We start from the raw sequence: 9,679 nt of genomic DNA on the forward strand, positions 1-9,679 counted from the left end.
ATGTTTCAAAAGGACTACTCCTCTTGTCAACCATCTAATCAAAAGGACTATTCCTCTCATCCACCCAATCACATGGAATGTTTGAGAATATTTTCAAGCAAAATTCAAACTAAAAAACATTATGACAAGCCCCTGGTTATTCATACCATATATAAAAAAAATTTCACATAATTTTTTATGTATAAAAAAGAAGCATCCCCACTGCTAATTAAAAAGCCTACTCCTCATCAACCACCATTAGATTACATGGAACATTTGAGAGACAAATATGAAAGACATAAGTGTGATTCTTGATGCACAAGCAATGTTAAAGCATTTCCTTGTTTTGCCTTTGTATCCCCCTTGTCAAGATAGTTTCTAAGTCAAGTACTTATTAATGTTAAAACTCTTTATGCCTATAGATCTTGAATAAAATTAATGGGTACTCACTTGTGACAATTCTCTGATCTATTCATAACTCCACAAATTTTGCCAACCATTATTTGATTTGACAATGCTCAAGCTATACTTTCTTAGGTCATGATATGTAGAATCACTCTTTTCATGTTGGTTCAACAAATAAAGAAGGTTAATAGATTATATAAATTTATAACCTGTGAAAGAGGAGTAAGAGAGATTTCCTTACCTCTCGAGATCACTTGATAACATAATATAAACCATTAAAGAGGACTAAGAGAGATCTCCTTCTTACCTCTCTAGATCACTCGAGAACATATACGTATATGCAACTTGTGCGCTTTCATTAGAGAGCATTGCCCTTTTCATTCTAATAATAATTAAGAAGAACTTGAAAAGACCTTTACCGTTGGTAGGGTGGCTATGACTTGCATCTTATAAGCTCGTCACAAAACTGCATCTCCATAGATATGACAGCTTTGGAGTTCTTCTCTGTTAGTGGAAGTGTGGAAGTGTCTCTCTATATAAGTTTGCGTTGTCCTCTCTCATGGTCGTAATAAAATCTTCATGCAATGCATTTCAACCCAAAAGTGAAATCGACCCACACTAAATTTGCAATTAGTATTTGCAAATATCATGTTGTAATGTGCTTACCTTCCATACAAGCTAAAAGAGTATACCTGTGCCAATTAAAAAGAGAAGAGATATAGGGAAGACAAGAGTTGTACTCAGTTTACCTACAGCTCTAATAATCCCTTGCATTTCATTGACAAATTGCCTGTAGTGAGGAAAGTTCATATATGGCTTAAAAGTGTACTTGAGCACGTATATATAAATATATTCCAAAAAAAGAAGAAGAGAAGAGATGTAAAATATTACACAACCTAGGGGTAAAGCGTTCAAGTCCCCTGTATATATGTATGAGGTGCTAGGTTCCAAACTTGCTGACTGTGCCGCGTGAAAAGCACACATGCAAAGATCACGAAAAAAAAATTAAAAATGGAGCGAGAGAAATGGAGAGATAGAGACTCGAGCTGCCTTTGCACAGAGCAACTTGAGGACGCAGACTACAGGGGGCCGCGGGTAGAGAAGTGTACTTTTCTCTCGCTGTGGTATGGTACTCAAAGGGCACATAGACTAACGAAAGATTATACCGCGATAAGAGAGGGAGAAGAGATGGAGGGTGCAAGAGCAACACTGACAGGGAGCAAGAGGACTGCAGAAGGGGGTCTGCAGGAGACAGAAAGCAAGAGGCAAGCAGGAGCAGCGGCAATAACAACAAGGCTCACCCATGTACAGAAACACCTGTTGACACAGGATGAGCAGGTCTTCACAACCACCACCACCGAATTGGGAAACCATGACTTACAGCAGACGTTAGCAGATCACTTGCAGGAATGTGATCAGTCTGCCCAATGGCAGCAGCAGGCCTTATCAACAGCAGGGGCAGCAACCCAGTGGCCTGAACATCCATTACAAGGTCAAACTGAGCAGGCCTTACCAGCACCAACAACGCAATTGAAGCAAAATCAGGTACCAACAGCCCATGTGCAGCAGTATGATTCAAGAGCAACCCAATCGCAGCAGCATCATCAAGGGCATGCCTTGACGTCACGAATCCGTGGACTGACAACCACCCTATTGCCCCAGCATCACTTAACAGCACCAACCCACTTGCAGCAACATGGTCTCACAACAACCCAGCTGCCCCAGCATCTACTGGGGGACCTAACAGCAACAACCCAAATGCCGGATCATCCATTGCACCGAGATGAACAAGCTCTGCATATCATGCCCCCTGCTCAAGTACCCCTTTTCCCTGAATCTCTACACATGGACTCCATTCCCGCCCTCCTCTTAACTTCCCCTGCCTGTTCTTCAGACCCCCCTCTCTCCCCTTCCCCTTTGTCAAGCTCCCATGCCTTATGCACATCCCTCCACTCTTCCTTGCAAACCCGTCCATCGATTGCGCTCTCCCATCGATTGCGCTCTCCTTCTATTCGGGGAAATCCAAGTCCAAGACCTTGCCCGTCATCCCGCCCACTACATCTGCCCAATCTGCCCTCTCCTCTGAAGAACTCACCTCCTTTGAACCCTTCCCCCATGACCCCCTCCATGACTTCCTCAACCTCCCTGATGAGACCTCCCAATGCAGTGAACCCCTTGCTGGCAGCTGGAGTGAGAATTTCTGCAGTGAACTGGGAACATGGACTGAGCCTGACTCCCTGGCAGATTGCTGGACCAACCTCCTAGGTACAGAGCGTGAAGAAAATCCAAGACAACAGCCTGCTAACTGGGTAAATTGATCTCTCTCTCTCTCTCTTTTATATATATATATATATATATATATATATAAAAGAGAGAGAGAGAGAGAGAAGAGAGATCGATGTATGTATGTATGTGTACATAATTACATGTATGTATGCATGTATGTGTATATAATTATTTATGTATTGTATGTGTACATAATTACATACATATGTATGTTTTTATACATGTATGTATGTGTGTGTGTGTGTGTGCACATACATGGATATATGTATGCTAGATGTATGTACAATATATGCAATTATGCATGTACAATGTATGTATGTATGTCCCACGTATGTATGTATGTCCCACGTATGTATGTATGTACGGGTGTGTGTGTGTGTGTGTGATATTTGTATAAAAATATATGTTATATAGATGTATTAAAAAAAAGTATAAATATACATAAATGCGGGAGCGTGCAGACACACACATGTATGTTTGTATTACTGTGTTTTTGCACCTATCCCATGAGCTTCATGTCAATGCAAGGTTTTATTCAGTCACACACGTGTATGTTTGTACTATTGTGTTTTTTCACCTATCCCATGAGCTTCATGTCAATGCAAGATTTTATGCAGAGCTAAAATATATATTCAAATGGGCAAGGTGAAGGAAATGCTCCACACTTGTGCATGCAAAATCCTATAGAGGTTGCTTCATCCAGAAAATACTCTGCATGCAAGGCTCTATAGAGCCTGCCACTTTACAGTAGATGTATTGACCTTAGGACTACCTGACAGGTCATCGAAACCTCAGCGGTGAGCTCATTAATGCAAGAAAGTCAGCAGCTGCAGGGGTCCATCAATAGCTTCCAATATGCGACTGCTACTGACACACCCGAGAGTAGAGCGCTTAATAAGCCTCGGCTACGCTGGACACCAGAGCTGCATGAGCACTTTGTTGAAGCAGTTAGCCAGCTTGGTGGTGCAGATGGTGAGTTCAAAAAAACATATCTTGATATGGCTGTTCGAGACTTCAGTATGATTTGTTGTGAATTGTTTATAATTCGCAGAAGCAACCCCCAAAGGTGTTTGGAAGATCATGAATGTAGAAGGTCTTACCATCCACCATGTGAAAAGCCATTTGCAGGTTTGTTTACATACAACAATAGCATTTTTGGAGAAATGTAGGTAAGGAAGACATTGTTTTCTATTATTATAGAGCATTGCAAAACTTTTTTTGATGTTTTGACAGAAATATCGCACTGTGAAATATATCCCTGTAGCTGGAGACTCGACTCAAGGTGAGGGTTAACACATTTATGAGTCTTGCCTTTTAAGTTCAGCAATAGAGCCAATGGTCTTGCTTTATTTGTGATTATTGTGAGGTGGAAATGAAGCGGCTTCTGCGTATTATCTAACAGGCAAATCCGATAAAAGGAAAAATGCAATCGATCCCTGCGACCAAGATTTGAAAGCGTGAGTCACTCATCGTATTTGCGAAATCAGTACTTTTTAAACTTGAAAAAAAACTCCCACTCTTTGCTTGATTAATTATGTGCTTTAGGATGTTATGCCCTCCCTAAGAAGAATGTGGGGGAGAGGGTGAGCTTGAGCTCCTTACAAGTAAACTTCTTCACACACACACACACACACACACACACACACACACACACACACAAGAGTAAACAAACACACGAGAGAGATGGATGGATGAATTTTCTTCTTTCTTCTTACTTCTCTAAAAGTATAACATAAAGATAAAGAGTACATGCTCTAAGGGAAAGTACTCTACTACTAAAACATATAAGGTCCATAGTGTGAACCCGACTATATGCGCTGGCGTTTTAACTATGCTATAACTTTAGTAACCATTGACCAAAGTGGTTGTCACACAACCTGTAAACCAGTGGCGGTATATGAACCATAATCTCACTAACTATGCTAGTGGTGGCGGAAGTGCAAAGGTGTCATCATCCTGGCTTGTCATCCATATCCGCACTAGTTGAGCTCGATATCTTAATACTTCTCCCTCGAGTTCAACTCCATACCCTGCACCAAGTAAACTTCTAAACTTGTGAAGCTTTTCTGTATCCAATGCTTTTGTGAAGATGTCACCCATCTAACCCTTGTGCCGACATAAACCAAATCTACACCACCTCTGCTAGAACCTTCTCCCTCACAAAATGATAACGCACCTCAATGTGCTTTAACCTAGCATGATTCTAAACTTGCCAAGCTTTTTTGTATCCAATGCTTTCATGAAGATGTCACCCATCTAACCCCTGTGTCGATATAAACCAAATCCACACCACCTCCTAGAATCTTCTCCCTCACTTCGACCTAGCATGATACAATGGGTTATTGGCCAATTGTAAACTACTCATGTTATGAAAATAAAGGACAACTACCCTATCCATGGGCTCACCCATATCTGTAAGCAGCTTTTGCAACCAAGCTACCTCACATGTTGCCCATAACACTGTCATCCCTGTACCAAGTTTCTGTACTCGACAAAGCATCTGTGGGCTGCTCCTTGCTACTCTAGCTAACAACAACACTCCCAAAAGAGAACCAGTAAATCTCGTCTGAAATTATCAACCCAATTTGCATCTCTGTATCCATGTATCTGTATGTGTATCCCAACCTCATAGGGAAGTCCATTATGTACTATGTACTTTATGCACTTGAGTATAAATGTTGCATGCGCGGAAGCCTTGCTGTATTGATGCACAATCCTAAGCATGATTAAGAACATTGATGCTATTTAACTTAGATTAAAACACAGAGGAGAGAAGAAGAGAGAGATTAGTATTCAGGTTTTCTTGTATCACTATGATACAAAAAGGTTGCTTACTGCTTGTACATGATGTAGGCTTGTGGTTAGTCCCATAGGGGTTGTCCTGGGCCCCTTCTACATATATTCTACTAGAGGCTAGATGATGGAATGATGAACTAATGAATTGTCTGCTGATTATGATGCCCAATGCTTATATATCATGCTGAAGTACTGTCGGCCAACATCGTGTTGGCCAGTTCTGTTGGACAAATAACCCTATGAAGGCTGCATTTATGCTTCGGGCTCTGTTCACACTTGCTGCCCCTGTCTGTAACCCATGGCCGCCTGCTGCACAAGGTTTGTAGCCAGCCGACAGGCTGTTTATGCTAGCCGACAGCCCCCTTGTGGACTCCCATGAGATGGGTGATGATGTTGCTGCCTATACTGATGATGCTATAGACCAAGGTGATGGTCTTGATGCTTAGCTACTGTGATGATGCTGATGTGAAGCTACTGATGAGACCAGTGCTGCTTTTGATACTGATTTAAATGCTGACTAATCAGGGATTAAGATAGTTCCTGCACAAGGTTAGCCATGGTATGGACATGCACGTGACATTCCCTTCTGCTAAACTTGATGACGGGGTGGAGACTGTCATCCTTCCTCCCTAGACTTCTACTGAACTACTACTGCTTTATTACTGACTTTGACTTCTATTGACTTTGACTTTAATTGATGATATTTTTGGTCTGAACACCTTCACTCCTGATCTCCACTTTCCAAGTCTTTGATGAACTGAGCATCTGTTCACTGCTGTCCCCATGCTTGCTTTCCCTTAACCTTGACACAGCGTTAGGTCACCTACTGTAACTGATCATGCCTGTTGCTAGGCCTTTGGAAATGATTTGAGCGCTTACTAAGATACTCGGTCTGCATACCTACCGTCAGGGACTGCCTCCTCTAGTTTTGCCTGCTTGCAGACCACTCCATTTGCTATCTTGCTGCATCCTTTCTGGTGGAACTGTGCACCTTCCTTGGGACATAGCTTAGTGGGTTGAGCCTGAATGCTCTGATACCAATGTTGCATGCGCGGAAGCCTTGTTGTATTGATCCACAGCCGTAAGCATGATTAAGAACATTGATGCTAATTAACTTAGATTAAGACAGAAGAGAGAGAAGACGAGAGAGATTAGTGTTCAGGTTTTCTTGTATTACTATGGTACAAAAAGGTTGGGTACTGCTTGTACATGATGTAAGCCTGTGGTCAGCCCCATAGGGGTTGACTTGGGCCCCTTCTACATATATTCTACTAGAGGCTAGATGATGGAATGATGAACTAATGAACTGTCTGCTGATTATGATGCCCAATGCTTATATATCATGCTGAAGTACAGTTGGCCAGCATATAATGTTGTTGGCCACTTCTGTTGGACAAATAAACCTATGAAGGCTGCGTTTATGCTTCGGGCTTTGTTCACACTTGCTGCCCCTGTCTGTAGCCCATGGCTGCCTTCTGTACAAGGTTTGTAGCCAGCCGGCAGCCCCCTTGTGGATTCCCATGAGATGGGTGATGATGCTGCTGCCTATGCTGATGATGCTATATACCAAGGTGATGGTCCTAATGCTTAGCTACTGATGATGCTTATGTGAAGTTACTGATGAGACTACTGATGCTTCTGATACTGATTTAAATGCTGACTAAACAGGGATTAAGACTGTTCCTGCACATGGTTAGCCATGGCAGGAGCGTGCACGTGACAATAAATGTGGTATCCTCGGGGCCTGCATAAACTGACTCACTAATCCAATAGAATAGCTTAAATTTGGCCTAGTGATAGTCATGTAAATCAAATTACCTACTATGCGTCTATACGTTGTAGGGTCCTCTAAGAGATCACCTATATTCGCGAACAATCTCGTGTTTTGCTCCAATAGCACTGAAATTGGCTTATACCTTGTCATCCCAGCATGTCCAAAGCATATTGCCTTTGCAAAAGGCAAATCCCATCACGTGATCTAGTCAGCTCTATACCCAAGAAGTATCGTTGCTCACCCATTTCTTTCTTAAGAAGCATTTTCACCTCATGAATGTCATTATCATTGTCACTTGTGAGTTGTGACAATCAAGTCATCAACATAGATGACCACTAGCACAATCTCCCTGTCAGTCTTTCTCACACAAAGTGAGAAATTAACATTGGATATCTGAAATCCAATAATGACAAGATACTCCTCTATTTTGTCTGACTATGCTTCAAGCTATACAAAGATTTGCGTAACTTGTAAACATAATTTGCTTGTGTATATGCATGCAGGTATATATGTACGTACATACATATTTTACTACACATGTTGCCGTCTGCTCACTTAGAAGGGTTCAGACTTCTTTTCTTGTGGGGAAATTTTGACATTGCAAGCATGGAATTGTGACTAACCTTCAATTGGTTCAAATTGCTCATCAGAAGCCTGCAAATGACAGAAGCTTTGCAACTGCAAATGGAAATGCAGAAGAAGCTGCACGAGCAGCTTGAGGTTAGTTTTGATGATTATTACACTTGTTTTTCAGTTTGATTCTTGAAGAAATAATGTTTTGAAATCAAGCATGGCTCCAGGCACAAAGGGAGTTGCAGTTGAGAATAGAGGCCCAAGGGGAGTCCCTACGAAAGCTATTCCAGGAGCAGCATCAACCCAGTGGCATCTCTGACTACAAGGTTCCATTGGCCAAGGGTAGAAGTGTCGCGTAACGAACCATCACCACCCTTGTCAGCTGAGCTTGATCTTGAGACTTGAATGGTGCAGCTCTGCAGCTCGGGGTTCTATTTGGAATCTGTTTATATTACCAGCTGTAGCAGTAGCATCTTATCGATCCATTGTTTGGGGTGTGAGTCTCTTCAGCTAAGCAAATGCTTAGTAGCAAGAGATGGGCATGGGAGAGGATTGCACGGTGATGTATAGTGCAGCAAAGTTATCAGGGATCCAGGCTGCCATGCACGATGGATGGGCAAATCTTGCCTGTCCAACTCTTTCCCCGTCTCATGGGCAGGGAGATTTGCATAAGATTTGTGCAAGCCTGTGTATGTTTTGCTCATTATGTAGCTTGTTTTTGGCATCAATAATGTATTGGAACACTGTGCACTGATGCCTTTCTGCCTGCACACTCATGCAGTCTGGAAAGGTTGCAGACACTCTTAAGACTTACGAATGCATTGTAGGGTTTTAGCTGTGTGTGGGTGCCAAGTTGGGGTTTTGGCTCTCAATGGTAATATACCTCATGGTTATCTTTTATGCTTGCATTAGCAGTGATTCATCTGTGTGCTGTCTCTTAGACTTGCTTGTTTTCTTCGCCTTGTTAATGTGGTTTCAGACGGATGTGCTTGGGTGCCTCTCTGATAGAATGTGATGGAGTGGAGGGTGTCCAGGCTGTGGGCGGCACCAGCAGCTGCCAGAACTTTCCTGGGCCTGGATGGCTGAACAGGTGTCTCATAGACTATTTGCATGTTTTGCTCGCCTTTCAGTAAGGCTTATTGCTGGGCCTGCATGTAGTGTCACAATGGCATTTTAAGGGCCTTCATAAATGTGGCCGTCCATTGTGTGGGGGCCATTTCAGCCATGGAAAATAGACATCATGTTTAACACCATCATGCCTCAGTCTGCTCTTCGTGTCCGGAGAAGTGATAGAATTTCAGATCTATGAAGATTTGTATACTACAGTTGCATATGACCTTGCACCTACTCTTGGGCATTCATGGTGTCTGGGTATGTCATAGCACGTAGTCTCTGCTATGCATGATGGAGTTGATGATTTGAAGCTTCATAGGCTCTCATGGAGCCAAGATCACATTTTGGTTTTTGTTAAGTTTGGGAAATAATCTGAACTCTGCATTGGTATATCTTTCTGCTGCTAGACTCTCATGATGTCAAGGTTGCTAATTGGATTTTGTTAAGGTTGGGAAACAACCCAGATTCCATTGCTATAAATGGGAAAGAGATGAATGGTCAATCTTGCTAGCACCAATGGCACGGGTGAAGAATCTGTAAAGGCCCTACCTTTTTTTTTGGGTTCAAACTTGTTGAAATGTGAAAGTTGCAGGTTACTCTTTGTTGGTTAATCCTACTCCATTGTGAACTTACACAAAAGTGCAAACTTGTTGAAATGTGTTTAAGTTGCAAGGTACTGTCTATTGGTTGAACCGAGTCCATTGACATTGAAGTTTCACGTCGTGGACCTTCAACACTGTTCAGATCATGGGG

General features: G+C 42.3%; 1 pseudogene across 1 annotated transcript; it reads left to right on the forward strand.

Moving 5' to 3' along the window:
* The first annotated feature begins 1,379 nt into the window (after positions 1-1,379).
* LOC147610822 (uncharacterized) lies at positions 1,380-8,711 on the forward strand (annotated as a pseudogene). Its single transcript, XR_015263917.1, has 7 exons — positions 1,380-2,693; positions 3,450-3,642; positions 3,722-3,798; positions 3,904-3,952; positions 4,073-4,127; positions 7,891-7,960; positions 8,041-8,711. The product of XR_015263917.1 is annotated as an uncharacterized LOC147610822 (transcript).
* Positions 8,712-9,679: the final 968 nt, after the last annotated feature.

Source organism: Cibotium barometz, chromosome 48, assembly GCF_041138505.1.
Source record: "Cibotium barometz isolate CiBa-2024 chromosome 48, ASM4113850v1, whole genome shotgun sequence".
Taxonomy (NCBI): domain Eukaryota; kingdom Viridiplantae; phylum Streptophyta; class Polypodiopsida; order Cyatheales; family Cibotiaceae; genus Cibotium; species Cibotium barometz.